This window comes from Triticum aestivum, chromosome 1D (assembly GCF_018294505.1).
Source record: "Triticum aestivum cultivar Chinese Spring chromosome 1D, IWGSC CS RefSeq v2.1, whole genome shotgun sequence".
Taxonomy (NCBI): domain Eukaryota; kingdom Viridiplantae; phylum Streptophyta; class Magnoliopsida; order Poales; family Poaceae; genus Triticum; species Triticum aestivum.
In genome coordinates, this window is record NC_057796.1 from 455,355,755 (window position 1) to 455,370,275 (window position 14,521).

The following is a 14,521-nucleotide window of genomic DNA, read 5'->3' on the forward strand; positions in this document are numbered from 1 at the left end:
AGATTATCTTTATGAGGTTTTGCTTGAAATTCGTGAATCTGAAAATTGTGATGAAGTGTTGAAAGAAGAAACTTATGAAGTGATTCACGATAGATGTTTGAATAAAAAGCATGATTGCAATGATGTTATTTTAAATTCTATTAATGTCAATTGTGCTAATAATATGCAAAACCCTAAGCTTGGGGATGCTAGTTTTGCTATGTCTACTACTTGTTGCAATGATCATGATTGGGGTGATTCTTCTTATGATCTTGAAAATTTATTTAAGCCCCATGATGAATATGAGATTGATGATAGTGTTTGCAATAATATTGAAAGTGGATTCGGAAGAGTGTCAACTTTAGATCCCACATATTTGGAGAATGTTCAATCTTATGGTATTTTTGATAAAAGTGGGTTTGGAGAGGTCATGACTTTAGTTAATGATAATCCCACTATTTTGGAAGAGTGTCAACTTTGCATACATGTGGATCGTGTTAAGCATATGTTTTGTGATAGCTATATTGTTGAATTTGCTTATGATCCTACATGTAATTATTGTGAGAGAGGAAAATATGGTTGTAGAAATTTTCATGTTACTAAATTACCTCTTGTTATGTTGAGATTGCTTTTGTTTCTTTCTGCTTCCTTGCATATGCTAGTTTTTGCTTGCCTTGATAATTTGTTTGCCTATAAGATGCCTATGCATAGGAAGTATGTTAGACTTAGATGTGTTTTTCACATGTTTTATGATGCTCTCTTTGTGCTTCAATTCTTGTCTTCCTTGTGAGCATCATTGAAATCTCAATGCCTAGCTAGGGGCGTTAAACGATAGCGCTTGTTGGGAGGCAACCCAATTTTATTTTTAGTTTTTTTGCTTTTTGCTTCTGTTTAGGAATAAATATTTGATCTAGCCTCTGGTAAGATTTGTTTTTATGTTTTAATTAGTGTTTGTGCCAAGTTAAACCTATATGATCTTCTTGGATGATAGTTATTTGATCTTGCTGAAAATTCCAGAAACTTTCTGTTCACGAAAACAATTGTTAAATATTACCAGAACGTGATAAAATACTGATTCCAATTGCAGCAGATCAATAAACAAATTATTTAGGTCGTCCTATTTTGGCAGAATTTTTTGAGTTCCATAAGATTGCGTTAGTTACAGATTACTATATACTGTTCTGTTTTTGACAGATTCTATTTTTCGTGTGTTGTTTGCTTATTTTGATGAATCTATGGCTAGTAAAAGAGCTTATAAACCATAGAAAAGTTGGAATACAGTAAGTTTAACACCAATACAAATAAAGAATGAGTTCAATACAGTACCTTGAAGTGGTGTTTTGTTTTCTTTCGCTAACGGAGCTCACGAGATTTTCTGTTGAGTTTTGTGTTGTGAAGTTTTCAAGTTTTGGGTAAAGGTTTGATGGATTATGGAACAAGGAGTGGCAAGAGCCTAAGCTTGGGGATGCCCATGGCACCCCAATATAATGTAAGGACACCAAAAAGCCAAACCTTGGGGATGCCCCGGAAGGCATCCCCTCTTTCGTCTTCGTCCATCGGTAACTTTACTTGGAGCTATATTTTTATTCACCACATGATATGTGTTTTGCTTGGAGCGTCTTGTATAATTTGAGTCCTTGCTTTTTAGTTTACCACAATCATCTTTGCTTTACACATCTTTTGAGAGGGACACACATGATTCGGAATTTATTAGAATACTCTATGTGCTTCACTTATATCTTTTGAGCTATATAGTTTTGCTCTAATGCTTCACTTATATCTTTTAGAGCACGGTGGTGAATTTGTTTTATAGAAACTATTGTTCTCTCATGCTTCACTTATATTATTTTGAGAGTCCTACAAAACAGCATGGTAATTTGCTTAAATTGGAAAATTAGTCCTAATATGCTAGGTATTCAAAATTAGTAAAAACTTTCTTATGAGTGTGTTGAATACTAAGAAATGTTTGATGCTTGATGATTGTTTCGAGATATGGAGGTAGTGATATTAAATTTATGCTAGTTGAGTACCTGTGAATTTGAGAAATACTTGTGTTGAAGTTTGCAAGTCCCGTAGCATGCACGTATGGTAAACGTTGTGTAACAAATTTGAAACATGAGGTGTTTTTGATTGTCCTCCTTATGAGTGGCGGTCGGGGACGGGCGATGGTCTTTTCCTACCAATCTATCCCCCTAGGAGCATGCGCGTAATGCTTGGTTTTTGATGACTTGTAGATTTTTGCAATAAGTATGTGAGTTATTTATGACTAATGTTGAGTCCATGGATTATATGCACTCTTACCCTTCCATCATTGATAGCCTCTTCGGTATCGTGCATTGCCCTTTCTCACCTTGAGAGTTGGTGCAAACTTCGCCGGTGCATCAAGGATCTCCTTGGCCTTGATGGCCGCGATTTGTTCGAGAGCGGGGATCTTCTCACCACGGAAGACAATCGCAGAGTCGGTGGCAAGAAGGGCCAGATGGCCTAACGGAACGTCTGCTAGAGCCGAGGAGGAGCCATCGGCTCCTCCTCAGCGGGAATCCCCCCATCAGTTGCCTCATCTGTAAGCAAGCAATCGACAGCCGAAAGAACAGGGGGGGGGGGGTTCGGACGGTCCTGAGTCCAGGTTACGAGCTGCAGCACGACGAGCGGCCTTCTCGACTGCGTTGGGGGACGCACCAGTTGCCCGCGCAGCCAAGTCGATCCACGCGCTCTTCCGAGTGACCGTAGCCGGAGAAAAGGCCGATCGCGGCCGACCCCTGCCCTTCGGAGGACGCGGAGGCACCGGGGGCCGGACCAGCTCCACCCCAGTCTCAGGAGACTCATCCTCCTCTCCGCTGGAGCTTGGGGAGTGGCTGCGCCGGCGGGGTGACCGGTTGCTACCAGGGGAGCGCGAGCCACCGCCCAAGTCGCCATCGGGCCCCGGAGCTACACCATCCGTCGCGGGGTGAGAAGAGCCAGGAACACCGCCTTCCACCGAGATCTTGAGGTCGTATCCAGCATCACCAAAGAACATACGAATTGTTGTGTGCAGCTTAGTCGGGTCAGGGGTCTTGATCTTGACATGAACGGCCGGTCCGCGGACGAGAGAAGGGCCATCGACCTCCACAATCTTGCCAAGGAGTCTGGACATGTTTAATGGCGCGCTCCTTCTTGGCAATCGGAGGTAGCCCGCGGATTTGAATCCAAACCGTCGACGGGAAGGCCACGGCCATAGGGTCCACCAAGGGCACTGAGATGCTGATGGTGAGCTTGCTGAGAGCTAAAGTGAGCTGATCACTGTGGGTGCCATAGCGCAAGCTGATAGGATCCGGAAACACCGCGATAAACTCATGATCGGAGATCAGAGTGACCTCCCAATTTAAATTGGTGCAACGCTGACGACTAAGTTTTTCAACAGCAACGCCTTCAGAAAGAGAGCGACACTCAAACGCCGCCATCGATCCAAACCCTCGTCTTATCATATCATAATACACATTATATTACGATGAACCAACGGGGCTGGTAAATCAGTTTCACTGCTGGCTACCAAATGGGTGCTCAAGTGTCAAAGATTACCCAATTTAAATTGTTCTTGACTCCTCTTCGCCCATTTAAGCTGACGGTACGTGCTCTCTGTCTGCTCGGGGTGATCATGCGCCAATGCCAGGCACATGAGCAACTGCTAAGCGCGCTTAATTTCATACCACGATGGAATTAAAGGCCACCATACGTATACTACCACTCCCATGCCTTTTTTGCAAGGGGCCTCGTGCGTTCGAACAAACCTAATTAAGCTTAGCTGCTATACTAAGTACTACCCCGATCGTGCATGTATTGGTGCTAACTGATTGCAGATGGCAAGTTTAACTAGTCATCCATGACGCTCATATATACTCCAGTTTCGAGGATGTACTCCCTCCGTTCCTAAATATTTGTCTTTGTAGAGATTTCAAATGGACTACCACATACGGATGTATATAGACATATTTTAGAGTGTAGATTCATTCATTTTGCTTCGTATGTAGTCACTTGTTGAAATCTCTAGAAAGACAAATATTTAAGAACGGAGGGACTATATTGTATGTATATTATTCAGGTGGCCGACAGTGCCAAGTAGAAGGAAGAAGGATTGCGTACAGATATTATTCTATTTTGCGCAGTTAACTGTCCGTGGACTCGCGACCTGGCTGATGAACTATACAATGACAACATACTTAGAAATAAGATCAGCACCAAGATCCAGACCATTTCACATGCACTTTTGGAATTTTACAGAAGCTGCTCGCTGTTTACCACGTCAAAAGAACAAAAGAGCACAACAAGGATTTACTATAACAACCCCGTCACTTGTTAGTAAAATGCGCAAATCACACTTTTTGGTGACACTGAAAGATGACACTCCACAATTGATAGTCCAACAATCCAAGGGGAGACCGCTTTCTACAATTGCGGATAGTTCAACAAGGATTTGCTCCAACAATCCAAGGGGAGACCGTTCTCTACCCTCCATGCCCAAGAGAAGAGAGTTGTTGGGTATACCACACTGCCATCCCTCCTCCATAGGTAGATTGTCACGTATGTTGCCCTCTAGCCAACGAGGTTAGGGTTTGCAGGGTTTGAGGAGTGCCGGCAGCGGCGGCCCCCCCTTGCAGTTTGGTCCTTCGGCATATTCTTGGTCACCTTTGTAGGGCCTCTGGTGCCTGTGTAAGTTCTGTGAGATCTTTTGAAAATTGGTATCTTGGATTTTTTTTAGCATCTGAAAAAAAAGCAACGGTATCTTGGATTTGTAGATCTTCCGGCGATGGCTTCACAATTTCTTCTAAAGACCGTTAGTCTGGTAGGACCGTGGCTTTGGTTGCATTCCATCTGTGACGAATAATGATTGGTTGGCTCCGGTGATGGAGGGGCAGTGGTGTCGATGTCCCATCAGCCCCTTCGTGATGAAGAAGACTATCGACCTCTTGGGATATATTTTCTTGATTTTTCAGGGGCGTCTACATTGTTGGCTTGATCAATAGATCGGCAAAAACAAACTGACACCGAAAAGATACCGGGAGAAATAATGAGGCTGCCACTTTCCAATCCAGTTTCAAAATGTGCAATTTTAGGTTTTCTCTCGCCCTCTAGCTAATAAGTCACCACTCTGACCCCACAAGTCAGGCATCGGCGCGGAAAGCGCGCGAAGAGGAGTTAGGTGGACCTCCACGTCGGATGCACATCACGAGCAAAGGGCACTTTCCTCCAACAAAAGTGCAGCTTACCCTAATACAAAATGATGTCACATCCCTCCAACCTCCTAATCGTGATTAAGATAAACGTTCCCAGCGGTGCTCCATCTGACCCGGGGTCGACTCATGTACTCTGTGACACCCACATGCAAATATTCTTCGGTGCTTAATTAGGCTGCGCTTTCATACGACTGCAAACCACAAACCCACCGCGCTTGTATCATAGCCGTTGTTAAGTGTTAATTCACGGGGCCAGCGACGGTACGACGATCTTTGGAGAATCACGGGTGACACATGCTACATTGCAAGAGGGCCGCGTCCTACTGTGCTTAGCTAATTCTGGGCGAGGGGACAGCTCCCGTTTTGCTTCAGAGTAGTTCTCTCGTGCATGCATCAGAGATGATATTTTTGTCTAATAATACCTCAACTAACTACCTAGCTACTAGTAGTAGATGATGGGTTTGAATAGCTCTAGGATATTTGTGATTGGTGATGGTGCTATCTAATCCTGGCCCATCTTCCTAGGGACAGGAGATCATATCCAGGGGACCGGAGCGCCATATTCAATTTCATCACGCTTTTAGTCGACTTCTCTACGCCTACGTGTTTCCACACTTTGCCATGTTGGCTGGCTCCTTCGGTTGTTGAGAGAACACTGCCCACTTGAACAATGAGACCGCCTATATACTTCTGGCGCCTGGAAAAAGGTGTAAGGCCTCATTTGGTTGCAGGGTTTCCCGGGGGGATCCCCGCTGTTTCCCCGGGCCAGAGAACCACGGGCCGAGTTGGCCCAGGGAAACCGAGTTGGTCATTTGGACCGCATCCATCTCGGGGTAACCCTGCCCGACCCACGTCCTTTCCACGGGGAGGAAACCCACGAGAGCTCCTATGCACCGCTCGCTGCGGCGAATTGTCGAGCGGACGCACAGGCGCGTCTCCAGCTGGGCCGGCCCATTCGCGCAACGCAGTGAAAAAATCGATACACAAAATTTCTTGCTTTGCTATGGCGTGCGGAGCTAAATGTAATGGAGACCCGAACATTTTCTTAAATTCCTAACGCGAAAATTATTTTGAAAACGTGTTTCTTAAAAAGCGAACACTTTCCAAATTTTAGAAGAAAAACTAAAAGGCATGAAGAAACTTTTCATAAACTGAACACTTTTTAAAATCCCGAACATTTTTTGAATTTAGGGAACAAAATTTTGAAATCAAGAACAAAATTTGAACATGAACATTTTTAAAGCACGAACATTTTTTTAATCTTGAGAACAAATTTTGAAAGGTGAACAAATTTGTAAGCGCGGAAATTTGAGAACAAAATTTGAACATGAAATTTTTTTAAAGCACGAACATTTTTTTAATCTTGAGAACAAAATTTGAAACAGAGAACAAATTTGGAAGCGCGGATTTTTTTTAAAGCATGAACATTTTTTTTTGAATCTTGAGAACAAATTTTGAAACATAGAATAAATTTGGAAGCGCGAACAATTTCTTAAAGCACGAACATTTTTTGAATCTTGAGAACAAATTTTGAAACAAAGAACAAATTTGAAAAATCCCGAATATATTTGGAAGCACAAACATTTTTTGAAAACCTGAACAAAAAAGTTGAAGTCCGGTACATTATATTAATTTCGAAAATTTTGCACTTTTTTGTGTAACGAGAACAATTTTCGAATGTTAAGAACAATTTTTAAAAAACTGAACTTTTTATGGAAAGGCAAACAAAATTTGAATATTTTGAAAAAAAGAGAAAAGAAAAAGAAAATGAAATAATAAACCAAATAAAGAAAACAAACTGAAAAAACAAAAAAGAAGAAAAAAGGAAATAGAAAGGAATTTGAAAATCTGAAGAACAAAAAGGAAATAGAAAGAGAAGAAAAGGAATTGAAAAAATGAAATAAAGAAACAGAAAAACAAAGAAAGAAGAAAAAAAGAGAAAGAAAAAAAGAAACAGAAAAGGGAAAAACCAGTGAAAAAACTGTTCAAGAACCTTCTGGAAGGTTCCCAAATCGGTCAGGAACCTTCCAGAAAGTACCCAAAACCGGATACTGTAGCGCGTGTAGTTGGGCCGGCCCATCTGGATCGCTAGGTCGCTCTGCTCTGTGCGTTCGCTCGACAATCTGCCGCAATGAGTGTCCGCTAGGATATTCCGAAACCCACGACCCCAGAGCTCGGGGAGGAAATCCACGACTCGAGCGAGAAGAGCGAACGGCAGCGCCGTCGACCAAGATCCAGCGCCCCCGACCGCCTCCGAGCTCCTCCGCCGGCGACAAGAAGTGACGCTCCCGAGCCCCTCCCTCCGGTGCTGAGGATCCAAGCTCCGCCCCTCCAACGACGGCGACGGATCGTGGCCGTCACCGTTCTCCTTCCCCGGATCTCCCCTCCGCCTCCAAGCTCCGATCCCCTCCGGCGACGGCGGCGGCAACGGTTCCGCGGACGTTACTATCTCATCTGATCAAGGGTTTGCCCCCTCCTCCTTCCCCAATATTTTTCTTTTCAGTTCATGGCTTCACCATCCCTGATCTTGAACCACCGGTTCCATACGAGCTTGTATTTTTCTTATGTAGTTCTTGAACCACCAGTTCCATATGAGTTGTATTTTCATCTGTGCCAGCTACGATTTGTTTCTATGTAGCATGCTATGCCGCCCATCGAATTGTGAAAAGTAGTCTGAAGCTTGATGCATATAGTGGCTCATACATTTGGTAAAACTTTGGACTTGTATGCACCAGATTGGGTCAGTTGGTTCAATTTCATAGCTATGTATCTGCCATAGTATTTTCATTGTTGACATCAGATTTCATATGTTATATGAGGTACAGAACACTGATTACTGATTAGATTTAGATACAAGCAGATCAATATAGTTGTATGAATCAAGCTTTTGTGAGCAGGTGACATTTGTGAGCAACTATTCTGCATATATTTTAGATAGAAACTAGCAAAACAGCGCCCATGTTTTTTTTAATTGACATGAATCAACGCCACACCACTCTTGCCTTAAGAACATGTAAGAACTGGACTGCTCCGGATTCTTTTTTTGCCCATCTAGTTTGGCCGCCGTCAAATATTTATTTGCGACATGAATTCACGCCACCACCCTTGCCTTAAGAACGTGTGAGAACGGGACTGCTCCGGTTACCTTTTTTGTCCATCAAGGTTGGCTGCCGTCAAATGTTTACTTGTACGTGTTCTTTTTGGATGTACTTGAGTGCCTTCTCGATTCCACTCTGGCCTAGGTAAAAAATGTTTTGACTCCTACGTACAAATCTATATTAGCTTCTTTAAATCTGTACCATTCTTGTTTGCTAGTTAAATCTAGTCCGTTCATTCTAATAATACAATAGATAGTAACTCGAGCACTGCTGCCTGTTGCAGGCTTTTCAACTCACTATATGAGTTTGATCTTGTTATCTTTAATCGGTCGTTGAGAAGAAAGCAAGAAAGGTATGGGAAAGCTTAAATTTATTTGTTGGTATGAATTGAACAGCTAGCCAAGAAGAGATGTGATTGGTGATGTTTATGTTCTGAGTTCTGCTGCCGTTTACATGATAAATATTTTGCTGCTGGTTCTTATTAGATGAACCAAAGAGTAAAGGTAGAGAGATGATTTGTTTCCTTCCTAAGGTGTATAGCTGTACCTCCAAGATAGGCAAGAGCAATTCAATAGTTCATTTTAGTTTTCTACCTATAGTTCCAGGAAGGTGGAGCTGTAGCTGGAAGGTATATGAGACATATGTAGCTTACTTTTGTCTTGTTTGTTCACTTCTAGACAGATGGATATATGGCTGTTTATAGCAAAGCATGTGTAGAAATTGTTGCAAATGTGCAAATAAAGGTGTATAGTAGAATCACATATCTTTTTGTTTGTTATACATCTATTTCAAGCAGATCAGCTGTTGATTTCTTTTCATTGGCTTTGGTTTCATCATGCCTTTGTTTACACTCAGGCACTCAACAGATCAGCTGTGGTGTGACACCTATTTAACGGTGTGTTTAATGCTCTCACAAACCCATGATCAAAGAATGACCATATATTGATATGCATAAGTTTATAAGTTGTTTATTGACCTATATGCAGTGTTGTGTCTTCAGTGCAGATGATCGTGCCGTGATTTTGCCATGTAAGGACCTAGAAAATGGAAGTTCTTGGAGGGCAAACTCTGTTTTTTCTCTTTGTAGATACCCATTGAGACAAACAATATTATTTTGTGTCTACTCTTTTATTCACTTACTTCAATATGTCTTAGATTAATCGAAGCAATCTTTTTTCTTGAATATGTTGATACAATTTTATGTGCATTTATTTTGAAAATGCATATTTTCCCATGGCATGAAGGTCTTAGATATATCAGGGTGAGCACAACGAAAAGCATTGCAAGTCTTTCATTTGATTTAAGCGTAGTTGGTAATGTATTACACCAATCAAAATATAATAATGAACAACATTGTGATCTTACGTTGCTGCAAAGCGCATGATTACTTCAAGTGAATATTAAATCTGAGTACTTTGTAGTGACTGCAAGTGGCATTTTGGTTCTTAGGACATTCTGATTCTGAGTACTTTGTAGAGCTTCAAAGAAGCTTGAAGAAATTAATATTCTTTTCGCAAGCAATTTAGTCGATTTTTTTATGCACACTGCACATATCATATATTGGTTCATACTATTTCATCTTAATTCATTTATACTTAAAAGTAGTCTATTGAAACTGAACTGGTGCTAACTTAATATTTTGTGTAGTTCAGTCAACATCAAGATGCGGTACCTGATGTCCATGCAGAGTGGAGAAATGACTTGAGTAGGGCTAGTGATCGCCTCCTTGCAGTTCATCTAATTTGAAAGTATCTCTGCCTTGGACATGGCAAGTGATAATTCAATTTTCTTTTGTCGTGAACAAATTTGAATGATGATAGCACATGAAAACGATTTAGGCCAACGATTGATCTCAATGAGATGTGGACTGACCAGTATCTGAACCCTTGTGAACTGATGGTTTTATGTATTTGTTTATATGAAATTCTTAGATTTTATGTATTTGTTTTTTTAGATTATTTGTGGAATTCTTGTCTGTGGTCCATTGTTATTGGTAGAATTTTGTATGAAGGCTCTGAAATTTTGTATGTACAGATATGTTGTTATCTGTGTAGCAAAGTCGCTTGTGATATGTGTTAATTTGAGGGTTTTCCTTCCCTCCCCCTTGTTGCCATTTGGAAACCTGGGCAGTGGGAAGATCTCCCACGTGGTGGGAGGGAAACCATGAGCACAGGAAAAACCCCCTAGGGGTTTATTGCCCTGGTTTTTTTCTACCCAACAACCAAATGAGGCCTAAGTGTGAGTCGAATATCATTGAAAAATGGAAGGCTGGATGGTCGTATGAAACTCCGAACTGTTCTATGAATAGATCCACTATCCATTTCCTCCTGGAACCACCGCCTTCGACCATTCCTCTAAACCCCACTCGGCCTCGTTTTTCTCTCGCGCAGATAGCCCCCACCCTGCCCCTCCCCACCCAGCCAAATCAACCTTTGAAGCCCATACACCGGGGATGCCATGTCCTTGTTGGCGTCCATGTCCTCGTTGGCGTTCCCACGATTGTTGTGTGCACATATTGGGTATCTGTAGGTGATGATTTGGTATGTGAAGGAGAGAAAGAAGAAGATAATGACATGTGGAATTCACCTCTTTCCTAGGCCCACATAGTTAGAAAATATATAAGTATTGTCTTGCATGTGGGCCCTGACATGTCGAGGATTGGAAGAGGGAAAGCTAGAGAACAATAGTAAAAGGACCCCAATATCTGGTCGATGATCGCCACGAAGAGAGGCTTAACGAACGATTTGTTCCTTGGCTGGTTGATCAACCAACAAACGTTTTCATGCGCTTGGGCGCGGGCGGTCGAGTGAAGAAAAGTAACGTTAGCTGGTTTCCAGTTCATTCCCTGATTCCTCCGCGTTAATGGAAAAAGATAGGAAAAGTGCCTTTCTTTTTTCTTTTCGCGGTTTTTGTGCACTTCTTCCATTCCAAGTAGACGGACTTGATTTGATCCCTCACGTGATCAAAGGGAATTTCCCTGCTCAGAGAAGAGCAGGAAACACTGGTTTTTCCAGAGTCCACATAGGCCCCCTTTAGCTTCGCCCTTGGGCCTCCATGCTCAATTACCATTTTCTTTTGTACAGAAAAAATGGACAAAAGATTTTCCATTATGTATGTAAAAAAGGAGTATAATTTTTTTGCCATATTAAGAAAAAATAATTCTGCCCCTGATCTGAATTGTGGAAAATGCAACTTCATAAAACTGTCATTACCCTAATTTGTAAATTTACAATGAGCGTGATAAAAAAGGTCATGTGATCTACAAAAATAATTGCCATGTTAAATTTTGAAACTGCCATCTTGTAGAAAAAAATGTTTTATTTGGATAATAAAATTTTAGAAAAATGCCAACATAAAAATGTCATCTCTTAATAATAAAAATACCATTTCTTAATAATAAAAAATTCCATCTCTTACTAATAAAATTGACATCTCTTAATAATAAAAATGCCACCCATTAATAATAAAAATGACATCACTAATAGTAAAAAATATCGTTCTTAATATTAAAAACGCCATGTCTTAATAATAGAAAAATGTCATTTCTTAATAATAAAAATACATTCCCTTAATAATAAAAAATTCCATCCCTTAATAATAAAAATGCTAATAATAGATATTACATCTCTTAATAGTAAAAACTCCATGTACAAAAACAAACTTATCTTGTAAAAAAATGTCTAAATTGCCATGTCACGTATTTTTAAAATCTATAAACTGCCATGTTAATTTTTTCTAGAAAAAAATTCCATGTATAAAAGCAAAAGAACATATAGAATTCCATCATGGTGAAAAGAAAGAAGGCCTTGAGGAGGTCTTGGGATTCGAACCAACGTATCCCATGTGCAAGCTCTCGTCTCTAGCCAATGTAGTGCGTTGGGGTGTTTTGAGAAGTAAAATTTTATTTCCTTCTATCTTAAAGCGGACTAATTTCAATATTTGAAGTGGCGTCAGCTCTGCGCTGAGATCCGTGCAACGGTGAGGAGGGCGTCTGCTAGCAGCTGCCACGCTAGATAACATTTCTGATAGTAAAATCTATGAGTTTGTACATTAAGCCACAGATCTCAAGGCACCCATAGATATTCAATTGTTACACAAGAGCGTTCTTACTTACAATCTAATGAATCTTATAGAAAGACTTCGACAAAAATTACAACTATTGTTTCCCAAGACAACATTTGGGCCCACAAATTCCCTTCATGTATGACATATCATTGCTGAAGTTGAACACGTAAGCAGTAACTAAAACATAAAATGTGCCAATTATATCTTTTTTGTAAATTTGGCAGCGCAATTATGTTGTCATCCAGCTAGTTATAGCTAGATTTTTTGCGAATGGGTTTTATCAATTCTGTAATTAGTAGTCTCAATCAAGGTTTTTACTTCAAAAAACAAAATAATTTCGTCCCTCGCTGAAATATGCAAAAATTTGCGTATTTAGGACATTATTTCGGATTTGGACATTTCAAATTTCTCTTCATTTCAATGAATTTTAACCTAATTTAAATTATTTTTAAATTAGTTTGAATCTGGCTCAAAATTTTGGGATTAAAAATATTTCGGATCCCACCAATATTTGTGAAATCTTTGAAATTTTTAACCCTGGTCTCGATGCCACAAGTACATTTCTACACCGGGTGGACAAATGTTAAGTTACACATGTCCAATAGTTTCTATGTATGATGTTAGTTTCTAAAGTACTGAACTAAGAGCAATGCAAGTAACTGAATAATTACCCCAAATGCACAAGTAACACTGCCCCCAGTTTTCTGAGTATCTTCACAAATAATACTATGATAAGTGTGGACTTTTATTTGGTTGTGTGCACAACTATTTAATTTTGACCAAAGACACAGAGTACTATAGTACTTTTGTTGGTGTCATCTTGATATGGCCGCCGTAAATTCTGCGCATTTGACTTGGCCATATGTTGTGGAGAATCGTCCAAACAAATGATCTTAATTTGGAGGACGCAAGAACATCTCATCACAATCATGCCTCAACGGTAGAATCACACGATGGAAGAAAAAGGCCTGGACAACCTTTTTCTTTCTTTCTTTGTTTTTGGCCTTTCATTTCCCATAAAGCAAAAACACAGCCAAGATACCAACAACGTGCCCAGAACAGATCGATACATGTGCAGTCCTCGCCATTACAGGTCTTAGGAGCACCACGCCACACCCAACAAGCCTTGAAACCCAGAGTAACCGTCAGAATTCAGAAAACAACTACCTACAACCCCTGCCTAATATGTACACCGAGAGTTAATCTGCCAAGGCTGCACAGCCTATGAACAACGAACAAAACCAAGATCAAACACCTAAGCTAGATACATGGTGGCCGGACAGAGGAACAGGCAGAGACGATGTAGCAGGGGGCAGGGTCGCAGGTAAACATCGATCGACGGAGCGAGCATCAGTCATGGTGGCAGAGCAGCATGACGACGCAGCGCCGGATGATGTAGAGCCTGGCCCTGTGCTCCCGCAGCATCCTCGCCAGCCTTACTCCTCCACTCCCACCTCCGCCTCCTCTTCCCTTTTGCTTCTCTTGCTTCCTCACATCGTTCATCCGAGCTGAACTCGAGAGCAAGAGGGCCAGGTGGCCTGGAAAGGGCCGGTGCGCCTCTCTCTTCTCTACTGGATCTTCCTTATGCTTTGGTTGTGGTTTGCGTGAACCACTTTGACAAGGTTTTATACTAGGGGAATCGCTAGGTGGCACCGAGGCAGACTCTCTCTTACCTCTCTCACATCTTTGCCTACCAGTGCAGAGTATGATAATCCATGATAAACCCGAGGTATGTGGTAGGATGAGTGCCAGGCACATGCAGCAGAACGGTTCAAGTTGCGCTAATTACGCCTCGGGTGGCGCTGGTGATGGCAGCTCGACAACGGGTTCATGTTGATGTAGGAAGAATCACATCAGTTCGTTGCTTAATTACACCGTCCAGGATTCTTGAAACAGGCTTTCGCCTCGCTTTATAGATAAAGCATAAGTCCATACAACCACGTCCCAAGCAAGGTTAAAGAAAGAATGCTGGGGCCACAGCACAGAGACGCCCAAAATAACTAAGAAGAAACAGAAAAAGCCAGCAGGGGCAAGCTACGAAACTGTCGGGCGATCAGCGAGACGACGCGCAGAAGACACCAGGGCGTCAAGAAGGAGCTGAAGATGGTCACGATCCCCCGGCCTAGCGCGCGGATGCCAGTGCTGCAGGAAGGCAAGAAATTTGAAGAA

General features: G+C 41.5%; 1 long non-coding RNA gene across 1 annotated transcript; it reads left to right on the plus strand.

Moving 5' to 3' along the window:
* The first annotated feature begins 7,311 nt into the window (after positions 1 to 7,311).
* On the plus strand, positions 7,312 to 10,245 carry LOC123182896 (uncharacterized). Its single transcript, XR_006492361.1, has 2 exons — positions 7,312 to 7,653; positions 8,571 to 10,245. It is a non-coding gene; the product is annotated as an uncharacterized lncRNA (long non-coding RNA).
* Positions 10,246 to 14,521: the final 4,276 nt, after the last annotated feature.